This window comes from Condylura cristata, unplaced genomic scaffold (genome assembly GCF_000260355.1).
Source record: "Condylura cristata isolate star-nosed mole 26May11 unplaced genomic scaffold, ConCri1.0 scaffold00027, whole genome shotgun sequence".
Taxonomy (NCBI): Eukaryota; Metazoa; Chordata; class Mammalia; order Eulipotyphla; family Talpidae; genus Condylura; species Condylura cristata.
The window spans coordinates 28122936-28135223 of record NW_004567128.1 but is presented as its reverse complement, the minus strand read 5'-3'; the positions used below and the strand labels follow the sequence as shown (position 1 = coordinate 28135223).

Sequence of the window (12288 nt, the reverse complement as noted above, 5' to 3'; positions counted from 1 at the left end):
GTGTGTTTCATTCCATCTGCCTGTCCTGCTCCCCACTCTGTCTCTGGTGAATCCTCTCACCCTCCCCCCCACCTCTGGCCTGTACCTTAGTTCTTCTATGCATAAATAAATAGATTTTTTAAAAGACTAAATATACTGAATAAGTTTAAACCTAATACATTAAAAACATTATAATTTAGAATGCCTCTTCTAAATAAAACAAACTGGTGATAAGCACCAAATGAAGAGAATAGCATCTACACCTTCCAAGCCAGCAACAGAAAAAAGAAAATGTGTGATGGGGCAATTAAGAAAGCATCAGTCCAGCACGCAAGAGGACAGGAAAGGGGAAAGGATAGTGAACAGCAAACATAGATGGCCTCTCACCCCACCTCCCACACTCTGGCCTGCACCCCAGTTTTTCCAATCAATAAATAAATTGGATTTGTTGTCACAGTTGTTAATTCAGCTGATAAGAAGACATGCACTTAGAATAAAACCAAAGAGGAAGGTGGAAGTGTGGCAAGGTGGATGGAGCTTGAAAGGAGAATGCAAAGTGAAGTACATCAGGAGAAAGGTTAGTTTTACAGGGTGGTGTCACTAATAAAGTAACTAATTTTTTTAAAGATTTATTTACTTATGCTTACAGACTGGGGTACAGGCCAGAGGTGCAGGGGTGGTGAGAGGATTCCCCAGAGGCAGAGTGGGGAGCAGAACAGGCCAACTGATGAAATACACTGCTGACGGGAGCAGTAGTGGGGTCAGGAGAGGTCTGCCACACCATGTGGGTCACCTCAGGGTGGGGATTGAACTCATGCTGAAGTGGCTTTTTAGCTTTAACCTGCACCACCAGGGAGGGCCAATTTTTTAGATTTTTGCTTAGAAGAACTGGGATGTAGGCCAGAGGTGCAGGGGTGTGTGTGTGGATTCACCAGAGACAGAACAGGCAGATCTGCTGAAACACACTGCTGAGGGGGGCAGCAGGCAAAACAGGAGAGGCCTTCTGTGCCATATGTGAGTCAGCCCCCTGGCCAGGGATCACACTCAGGCTAAAGTGGCTATAGAGCTGAGACTTAACCCCTAGACCACCAGGGAGGCCCTGAAATGTGTCTCTGTCTGGGGTTCTTTTTGAACATGTGTTTGCGGGTGACATTGGGCTTAATGAGCCATTTTATTGGCAGAAGGTAAAGGCTATTAGGAACAGAAGAGAGAGGGAATCACTGAGAGAAGAGCTAGGAGGAGGCAGGAGGCCAGGGGTGTCAGACCCCAGGGGAGGACTGAAATGGGGGAGAAGTCACCTCTACCTCTTTGAATTGAGGCCAAAAAACTGTAACTACAGCTGTTGAGGCCAAGCCTGGAGGCTGCTATGCTGTGGTGGTGTCAGCTGGAGCCACCACAATAAATCACCATGGAAAGGGTGTCTTAGTCAAATAATATTTATTCCTCACTTCTGGAGATGGAAGTCAAAGAACAGGGTACCAACATGTCAGGTACTTGATGAAGATGGGCTTACTGGCTGACAGATGGCTGCCTTCTAGGCTTCCAGGGTGAGAGAAAGAGAGCTGGGGAGGGAGAGAGGAGGCTGAAATGGAAGGCGGGAGACAGAAGAAGGGAGAGGAAGGGAGAGAGTGAATGGGAGGGAGAGAGTGGAGGGGGGAAAGAGGGGGGGCTCCCGAGAGCTCCACCCCAGGACTAAATGACCTCCTAGAGGGGTCCGCTCCAAATTCCAGCACCCTGGGGGTAGAGTTCAGCATATGAATGAGAGGCACCTCCAGTTCCTAGCAGGTGGTAAAAGCTGAAATTTGAGGAATTCCAATCTGTTGGCTTTGTTTTCTCAGAGCAGCAAGAATTGAAGTTACTTGACCGGAATGAGGAGTTAAATTTGGCACAGTGGGCCTCTAAAAGAAAAGAAAAGACAAGAAAAGGTTTGAGCTAGTCTTCCCGGTACTTATAAACAGAGGCTGCCAGAAATCCATAAGGAGCTGCTTGCTAAGAAAAGCCAGGGCTGGTGTTTCTAGGTCTTCCCTCTATCTTGGTGTCCAGTACAGCGTCAGGCAGGGCGCTCCCGAAATGTGAAACCTGAGCTGAAGCTCTTCACAGCATTATTTCCAACTAAACACCATGACCCTATGACAAAGTATTTTGCTCTAAGAAAGACAATGTCTAGAGGATGAGAAGAAAAGCCACAGACTGGGGCAACTTATTTTCAAAAGGCACATCTGATAAAGAACGGCTATCCTAAATATACAAAGAACTCTTAAAATTCAACAAGAAAAAGAACAACCTGATTTTAAAAAGTGGGTCAAAGACTTAAAAGGACATCTCACCAAAGATAGTACACAGATCACAAATAAGCATGTGAAAAGATGCTTGACATCATATGTCATCAGGGAAATGCAAATTAAAAGGAGATAGCAAGATACACCTATTCGAATGGCCACTTATAGGATAAGTGGATTCTGTTTATTTAGAATAGATACAGAATCCATATAGACGGAATCCACATATAACACCAAATGCTCATGAGGAACTGGAACTCTCACTCATTGCTGGTGGGAAAGCAAATAGTACAGGTATTCTAGAAGACACTTTGGCAGTTTCTCAAAACTATACATACTCTCACCATAATAGCTAGCAATCATATTCCTTGGTATTTCCCCAAAGGCCTTGAAAACACATGTCCAGGCCCTCCGTGGTGGTACAACGGGTTAGGATGCAGCACTGCAAGCTGGCCACAGCCTCTTTAGTGCAAGTTCGATTTCTGGCACTGGAAGTGACCCACATGGCACAGCAGACCTCTCTTGACCCGGCCTGCTGCTCCCCTCAGCAGTCTGCCCCCCACTCTGACTCTGGTGAATTCTCTCACTGCCCCTGCACTTCTGGCTTGTGCCTCAGTTCTGCATGAATAAATAAATATACCTTAAAAAAAAAAAAAAGAAAACTCATGTCCATACAAAAACCTACACATGGATGTTTCTAGCAGTTATTTTTGGTTGCTTCCAAAAGTTGGAAGCAACCAAAATGTCCTTTGGTAGATGAAAGGATCACCAATGTTAAGTCCAGACATTGGAATATTATTCAGCCCTGAAAGTAAATGAACTATCAAGCCATGAAGACATGGAGGAAACATAAGTCCACATTACTAAGTGAAAGAAGCTGTTCTGAACCACTACATACTGTAGCATTTCAACTATCTGACTTTCTGGAAAAGGCAAAACTCTGTGTCTATAGAAACAGTAAAAAGATGAGTGGTTGCCAGGGGCTAGGGGGAGGAAGGTGTGAGTAGGTGAACAGAGATGACTTTCAGGGCAGTGAAAATATTCGTTTTGATACTTTAACAGTAGATATTGTCATCATGCTCTTCAAATCCAGTGACACAGGGAGTGTGACCCCTCATGTAAATGATGACCTTCGGGTGATAATCCTTCTCTGCTGGGGAGTGCTGCTAACAGGTAAGGCCTCGCATCTGTGGGGACAGGGGTGTGTGGGTAGGCTACACTTTCTGCTCAGAATTGCAGGTACCTAAAACTGCTCTAATTAAAATAGATTCAATTCAAAATAACAATTGCATAGTTATCTTTAGGCATACTGGCCATGCTGAGATTAGAAGCAAAGTTATGATAAAGATTAGTTGAAACCTTGCCATTTGTAACAAACTGCTCCCTTATAAAGAAACTCTGAACTTTGAATTTGTGAGCATTGATCACGTTGAATGGTAATGCAGTGAAAAAATACTGCTCACTCTTCTCCCCAAATGTAGAGCAGTTAACAGGTAAGAAGTCACTACAGTTTTGTCTTCATTCATTTCCAAGAGACAGGAGCAATTCTTGAATTGTCTTTGAAAATATTTGGTCTACATGATTCATTGTAGCCAGTCAACATTTTTGCTCTTTCTTGGAATCAGATCTTGGCATAAGATGGGCCAATGAGCCCAAGGCTCAGCCCCAATATCCTCCACCACTAACTTTCTAATGGGGTGCCAGCTGGGGAGGGCCCCTGCAGCTCCCCTGCTCGCTGCTTCCCCCACTTTCTTCCCTACTCCCCCTGCTCCTCAAGGCTCACTTGCAGTTTCCACCCTGCTCCCCTGGCTCCTCACAGCTGCCAGTTTCCGCCACTGCCCAGGCTGCCTGCTCCCAACTGCTCCCCACAGCCCCCCCTGGTCCCCATCACTCCTCTGCTCATTACTTGCTCCCCCTTCTCTCTTCCTGCTCCCCTTGGCTCACACTGCTCTCCCTGCTCCCTGCTGGTTCTGACTGCTCCTCTGGCTCCCCCCAGGTCTTCATGGTTCCCCCCATTTTCCTCCTTGCCCCTCACTGATCCCCTTGCTACTCACTACCCCCCTGATTTTCAGTGCCTAAGCTCTGTTCACCCCCTTGCTCTCTGAGTCACTTTGATGAGGTTTGGGGTTCAGAAAGCGGGGTCCTTGGACTACCTCTGAGAGAAGCTTCTGCAGAGCTCCTCTTTAGCTTGGAGCTTAGTCAGAAGAAGAGCACGTTTGCACAAGCAAGCATGGGCAGACGAAAGTTACATTTTAACAGGACGGTTTATTGGGAAAAGTAGAAAGAAAAACAGAGGCACCGGCATAGTCACGGGTGGGCAAGAGGGCGGCGTTTTGCCAGTGCAGAAATTGTACTGCTGTGGTGCTCTCTCCTGGAGAGGAGTTGCTCCTCTGTGGAATTGTTGCTATTGTCTCATCATTTTGGGGACATGACGCCTTATCTGTGTGACTGAGGACTTTCCAGTGGCTCTCCATCTCCCCATCTCTGGTCAGAGCCACCAGTTGGCACCTAAGGATTTTTCACTTCTATAGCTGATTAAACAACTACGTTAATCCTTTCTACCCCCACCTCGGGCCTCTGGTTTCGTGAGGCCGCCATACCAAATTTTCTACTCTCGGCCTCTACTGCTCCCCGAGCTCCTCACTGCTCTCCCCCACCTTCCTCACTGCTCCCCACTGCTCTCCTGCCCCTCCTCACAGACCCCTTACTTCCCATTTCCCCCTGCTCCCCTGTTCTATTCTGCTCCCCACTGCTCCAAGCTGTTCCCTGTTCTCCAGCTCCATGCTGCCCCCTAGGGCCCAAACCCTCTCTTTGCATGCCCCTAAGAAGAAATGAGTGTGGCTCAGCCCAGGCTGAGGCTCTAACCGGAAGCCACATCTGTCCCCTCCTTTCACAGAATGAACTCCTGAAGGGTGCCTCAAAGCTTTTTCAGCTGGGAAGAGACTCCTGATGCCACCCTCTGGGAACATGAATAACCGAAGTCAACCTTTGATTGGAGTCAAAGGGGAAACATACTGGGATCTGCTGAAGATTTATCCTTTTAATGACTTCCCTGATAACCAGCTGACAAGTGTCTGAAATCAGCACAGCGAGACCACATCCGTTTTAGGTCTTGGTCAGGCACTCAACTGTCTGCCAAAGTCCTACCGCCTCTGCTTGCCCACAGTTCTACAGTGATCCCAAAGACATAAAAATGGTTTCCTTTTCACCTGATTATTTAAAAAAATATTTATTTGTGCATAGAAGAACTGGGGTGTAGGCCAGAGGTGCAAGGGGTGAGAAGATTCACCAGAGTCAGAGTGGGGAGAAGAACAGGCAGATTGAAACACTGCTGAGGGGAGCAGGCGAGGAGGGGAGCGGGCGAGACAGAGGTCTGCTGGGTCATGTGGATTAGCTCCCTGGCTGGGGATCGAACTTAGGCTGCGGTGGCACTGGGGCTTAACCCCAGGGAGGCCCACACCTGATTATTTTTAAACTTTTATTTATAAAATTGTATTTTAGTAATGTTGGTTCAAAACATTATAAAAGTTTCAGTTGGACCTTTATATCATTATCATGATTTATAGCATTACCATTCAACATCCATATCAGTACATTAGGGTTGCCACCAGGAATCTAACTTCTTCCGTCTTGTTAAGATTGTGATCCTCTTTACCTGATTTCCCCAAATATTTACTAAATGCCTTGCATGAGGCAATGATGGGTGAGGACTGTGAAGCAGGGCTGGCCTCTCCCTTCTAGTATTTTTAAAAAGATGCAGGAGGGGAGAGAATTAACCAGACACAGAGTAGAGAGGAAAAAAACAGGTAGGTGTACTGAAAAACACTCCTGAGCAGCGGGTGGGTCAGGAGAGGTCTGCTGTGGGTCAGCTCCCTGGCCGGGGATTGAACTCGTGCTGCAGTGGCTGTGGTGTGTTAGCCTGTTGCGCCACCAGGGAGGGATCCCTTCTGGAATTTGTTATTGAAGAAGTGCACAGGAGTGTGAGATATGGAGCAGAGTCGGGGTAGCTGATAGAGATTGGAAAGTGACTTTCCTTTAACATGTCTCATCTGATACAAGACGCACATTTTGGAGGCTGGGTTCAGGAAGGGTAGAAAGCAAGGAGTAGAGACCACTAGAGGGCGACATTCCAACAGCAGCAGTGCAATGAAATCCCGTGGAGTCGCCCACAAGCCAGAGCGCAAGTTTGCTGCCTTTGTAGTCTTTCTGCCACCATCATCACCCTTCTCATCACCTTTCATTACAGAGTATTTTCTTCTTGAAAGCTACTACCTACATACTGTGTCCCTACATACTATGCTCCCCTCGGGCTCAAAGCCCGCTGCCTCCAGAATTCTTATCCTGATCTCTATCCTTTGGTGAAGCCACGGGAGTAGTATGATCCCAAAGCTACAGCAAAAAAGGGTAAAATTCAGCATAGGAACTTATCTTAGTACTCTCAGGGCCCAGTGGCAAGTTTCCCTCTGCCCCCAGGACCTCCCCAAGACTCCCATTCTATGCTGGGTACCTCTGGTTCCCAATGCTCCTCATTCCTGAGACGCTGCCTCTGGTCAGTTCCCAGAGGCACAGGACCCACCTTTCAGCTATTATTATCTTCTTTTCTTATTGTTCCTTTAAAAATATCCACCTTGGGCCCTCCCTCGAGGCCCAGCGAGTTAAAGCACAGCACTAAGAAACTTAAGCGGATTCTGCATGAGTTCCATCCTGGCCTGCCCCGGGGGAGATCCACATGGGGAGGCAGACCTCTCCTGACCCGCCTGCTGCTCCCCTCAGCAGTGTACTTCGTCGATCTGCCTGTTCTGCTCCCCACTCTGTCTCTGGTGAATCCTTTCACCCTCCGCATCTCTGGCCTGTATCCCAGTTCTGTATGAATAAACAAATAAATCTTTAAAAAAATATATCCACCCTTGGGGCCTCCCTGGTGGTCTAGTAGTTATGTCTCAAGACTATATCACTGGAAAGGACCATTTGGATGGGCTGAGTTCGATCCCCCCACCAGAGAACTGACCCACAAGGTGCATCAGACCCCTCCACTCCCCTCCCACTGCTCCCCTCAGCAGTGTTATCTCAGTAGATCTGCCTGTTCCGTTCCGCATTCTGTCTCTGGTGAATCCTCTCGCTCCCTGCAACTCTAGCCTGAACCTCAGTTCTTCTACACAAAAATAAATAAATCTTTTAAAACAAAACAAATAAAAATAAAAAATGCCCCCTTCTGATGGAGAATAAGAATAGAAACGCTGGAAAGGACGCTACAAGGTTACGAACTCCTCTCATAGAAGGAGATGGGGGTAGAAGGGATTAATATAGATATTAATTCCACTATAAAAACTATAAGACAGCTGCAGGGAGTGTCAAGAGCACAGACTTGAAGGTGAAGCTGTGGGGATTAAGGAACACATGATCCACTCACGAAGGTGAGCCCCTTCCTACTGGAAGAAGATGATAAACCCAGCACTGTCCCCGCTGAGGGGCCGCAGTCCTGCCCACCTGTGCCTATGCAGGTGCTTCTCCCCACACTCTCTCCCTCCCTCCTGCCTGCCCAGTGACCTGCGCCATGCTGGGACTTCTCTGCACTGACTGACTCCCTCAGCAGAGGCCGCTCTCCTAAGGCCGCCTGCCTGCAACCATGCAGGCCCCTCTCAGCGGACCTGGCCCTCTAGAGGCAGCCCTTCCTGCTTGCTGTGTCTATGCAAGTGTCCAATAGTCCTGCGTCCTTTTCCCTAGTTAACCTGCTCTTTAAATATATCTAGTGTCTCTGTCATGGAGAAACTCTCCTGGGGAACTCGCTGTGTGCCACTGATAGGGGAGCTCTGGTGAAACCTTTCCCAGAGTGAACCCAAGGACCCCACTGTCCAAACTCATCTCCAAAAACATTTCTGCAAAGGTTACCATTTATTTTGGAGTGTGGGTGATTTTACTATAAATGATTAATAAATGTTACATAATTTAAAAAGTGTTAGAAATTTTGAACCCTCCCTGGCGGCCCATAGGGTTAAAGCACAGCACTGTGAAGCTCTCCACAGCCACTGCAGCATGAGTTCGATCCCTGGCCAGGGAGTTGACCCACATGGTCTGTCAGACTTCACCTGACCCACCCACTGCTCCCCTCAGCAGTTTATTTCAGTCAATCTGCCTGTTCTCCTCCCCGCTCTGTCTCCGGTGAATCTTCTCACCTCCGCACCTCTGGCCTGTGCCCTAGTTCTTGTGTGCATAAATAATCAAATCTTTAAAAAAAAAAGTCAAAAGTGTTAGAAATGTTAAATATGTAGTATTGACACTGATCAAATTTGTGGTGGATTAATGAGTAGCACCCCCTCCACACATATACACAAGGGGTGTACATGGAAAAAGGCAGAGGTTGGCTAACTTACAATTTTGCTTACTTAAAACATTAAAAATAAACTATCAGGCCCTCCCTGGTGGCGCAGCGGGTTAAAGCACTGCACTAAGAAGCTAAAGCCGCTTCCGCATGAGTTCGATTCCCGCCTTCCCCGGAGGTGACCACATGGCGCGGCAGACCTCTCCTGACCCGCCCGCTGCTCCCCTCAGCAGTGTACTTCATCCATCTGCCTGTTCTGCTCCCCACTCTGTCTCTGGTGAAGCCTCTCGCCACCCCTGAGCCTCTGGCCTGTACCCCAGTTCTGAATGTACAAATAAATAAATCTTAAAAAAAAATAAACTATCAAAGCTTCAACCTCTATTCTTGCCATCATTAAGAAAGAAAATTGTTTCTTTTTGTTGTTGTTTAAAAAAATGGGCCCTCTCTGGTGATGCAATGGGTTAGGGTACAGCATTGCAAGCTGGCCACAGCTGCTTCAGTGGGAGTTCGATCCCCGGCCCCGGAGGTGACCCACATGTTGCAACAGACGTCTCCTGTCTCACTCACTGCTCCCCTCAGCAGTGTACTTCCTCGATCTGCCTGTTCTTCTCCCCACTCTGCCTCTCACCACCCCCGCACCTCTGGCCTGTATTCCCCAGCTCTGTATGCATAAATAAATAAATCTTTAAAATAATGGTAGGGGCCCTCCCTGGTGGCGCAGCGGGTTAAAGCACAGCACTGAGAATCTGAAGCCACTTCCGCATGAGTTCGATTCCCGCCTGCCGCCTGCCCCGGAGGAGACCACATGGCGAGCCAGACCTCTCCTGACCCACCCGCTGCTCCCCTCAGCAGTGTACTTCGTCGATCTGCCTGTTCTGCTCCCCACTCTGTCTCTGGTGAAGCCTCTCACCGCCCCTGAGCCTCTGGCCTGTACCCCAGTTCTGTATGAATAAATAAATAAATCTTTAAAAAAAAAAATAATGGTAGGAAGGATTAATCTCAGAACATAGCCCTTCCCTATATCCATGTTTTTGGACAATGTGATGTTACACCAAGAGAAGACTGTTTCTTTACCATGTAAGTCTAAGTTGGATTTAGGACTTGCTTTGGCCCAGAGGACAGCAGTAAACGTGACGTAAGCAGAGGCTTCAGATATGCTTACATACGCACATGTATCATCCAGCTCCAGACGCTTTAGCCCGAGGCCAGGCAGATAATTTGGGTTATTTCCATGATCTACCACAAAAATTTTGACCCCTACCCATTAAATACTTAAATATTTAGAGACTTTTGGTTGTTACAGCGATTGTGAATTTTATGTGTTTCCACAAAGTGTGTAGATATTAAGCCTATAATTTAAGCTATCATTGCCTGTGCTTCGCATCATCAGATCTTCAGGGAAGCTTTGGTGCTAGCTTATCTCCTAGAGGTACATTCAGATCCCAAGAAACCATGAACCACTCAGAAACTTCTTCAGAAAACAAAGACCTTTACTTCTGTGTCAAATCATTTAAGGTTATTCACATGGGCCAAGGCTTCCTGTAACTTCGCCTCCAGGCTCCCTGTTGTGCTGGCCTGGATTTCATGGACTCTGCATTCAGTGCCACTGTGATCAGGAATCACTCATATTTCAAGGTACACTGAAGTGAAGTGAATTGCCTTCGTGACTCAGTTAGGTATGGTACACATCATTTTGAGAATTGTGTATTAGAACGTCAATAATTTTCAGGAGCTTGGTTTGAAGGAGGAAATTCGGGGTGGGAGAATTAAAGAAGCAAATGGCAGCCTAATCCACTCACCCCATCTGCTGTGCTCTCCCACCGCACCTCCAGCCTGGCCAGGCATGCGGGAACCCTGGCTAGGCTCCAGGCAGCCTGTCAGAGAACATAAGAAAATGACATGATTATCTCAACAGATGCAGAAATGGCATTTCACAAAAGCCAACACCCTTTCATGATCAACACAGTCAACAGACTAGGAGTAGTTGTGAATTTCCTCAACCTGATAAGGCATTTACCAAAAAATCTACAGCTATCATAATGGTGAAAGACTGAATACTTTTCACCCTGAGGCTGGGAAGAAGTCAAGCTCTCTGTCTCCACACTTTTACTGGATATGGCAATGCAAGTTTTAACAATGTAATTGAGAAGTACTGCGGCAGGATAGGACAGGACTCAAGGACAAACTTTTGCTGTTCCCACAGGCTAGTGAACAAGGAGTTTTAAAAACCGGTGACTGTAGGCCCGGACATCTGCTGCCATAGATTTCCTCCACTCATTGCTTCTGTTCCATTCCTGAGCTATCTGTCCATGCCTTATCAAGTTGGCTGCATGGGAAGAAAAGGGAGTTTCAGACCCAGAAGAAAAGGGAGTGAGGCCAGGCTGGCTCAGATTGTCTCACAGCCTCAACGAGATGTTCCAGACGTTCTCCTTGTGATGGTCACGAGACCTCTACCACCCCTGAGCCGCAGCGATGGGAGCCCACAGCTAGCAACAATAAATGGACTTTAGCCAAGTCCACTCTCCCTACTTTCTCAGGCAATAAAGTTTCTTTTGTTCTCAAACCCCCACCTCCCTCATGTCCAGAGAGGTCTCCCTGGAATGCTCTTTCCTTGCTCTTTTGCTTATCAGTAAACACTGCCTGCTCTCAAGTATCTGTAGAGGCCTCTTTTCTTTTTAACTTTTTAAAAGATTTATTTATTTATGCATACAAGAGCTGGGCTGTAGGCCAGAGGTGAAGGGGGTGTGTGTGAAGGGATTCACCAGAGACAGTGGGGAACAGAACAAGCAGATTGATTGAATTACCTTGCTGAGGGGAGCAGCAGATCATACAGGAGAGGTCTGCCGTGCCATGTGGGTCAGCTCCCAGGATGGGGATGCAAATGAGGTCTTAGCAGTGAGGGGGTGATATCGCCCCCTACATCACTGGGGGGGGGGCGGTGGGGGGTGAGTTTGGGGGGAGGGCCTGGAGTTCTCTTTTCAATCACGATCAGAGGGAGTCAAGAGCATTTTCCCAGGACTGGAAGCAGGACCCCTCAGTCCATGCCTCCAACTCCCAGCAGATGGAGCGGTGGACAGCAGCTGGTTCACTCCCAGTTCATCCACCTGTGTTGCTGGAGGGAGAGAATCGACTGAGGGGCTCCGGCCCCCTTGTCCAGTGACACAATTAAACCAGGAAAAGGTAAAAGGCATACACATTAGAAAGGAAGAAATCAAACTGTTCCTATTCACAGACAACATGGGTTATGCAGAAAATCTCACGGCGTCTACAAAAAAAGACCCAAATATCTTCAAGAACTGGTAAGTAAGCTTAGACGGCAGCAATATACCAGGTTAGTAAGCAAAAATGGATCACACTTCTGTACGTGGCAATGTACAACTGGAACCCCTCCCCACAATGTGCAGCAACGCCAAGAAAATGGCACACTAGCTACAACCCCAACAAAGCACATTCTGGAACTGCATGCTGCAAGCAAAGCATGCACTGTGCAGGACCTGACTTCCCCCGGCCACGGGCACCACAGTGGCAGTGCCCACCAAGGCCCGTCCACCGTGGACAGCCTGTCTCCTGGCTCACCTGCACCTGCTCCATCTCCTCCTCAGGTCACAGTCACTGAGTCTAAGATCCATGCCCTCACAGAAGCAGCCAGTGTAAATGTTGAACATTCCTGGCCGGGCTTATTTGCCAAGGTCCTGGCCAATGTCAACATTG

The 12288-nt window shown here is 47.7% G+C and overlaps 1 long non-coding RNA gene across 1 annotated transcript in view; it reads left to right on the top strand.

The window, feature by feature from the left end:
* LOC105854152 overlaps positions 1-5492 on the top strand; it is a 7322-nt gene extending 1830 nt beyond the window's left edge. The window contains exons 2-3 of the long non-coding RNA XR_001145862.1: positions 3321-3431; positions 5155-5492. This is a non-coding gene — a long non-coding RNA (uncharacterized LOC105854152). The remainder of the gene's footprint in view (positions 1-3320; positions 3432-5154) is intronic.
* The last annotated feature ends 6796 nt before the right edge of the window (positions 5493-12288 follow it).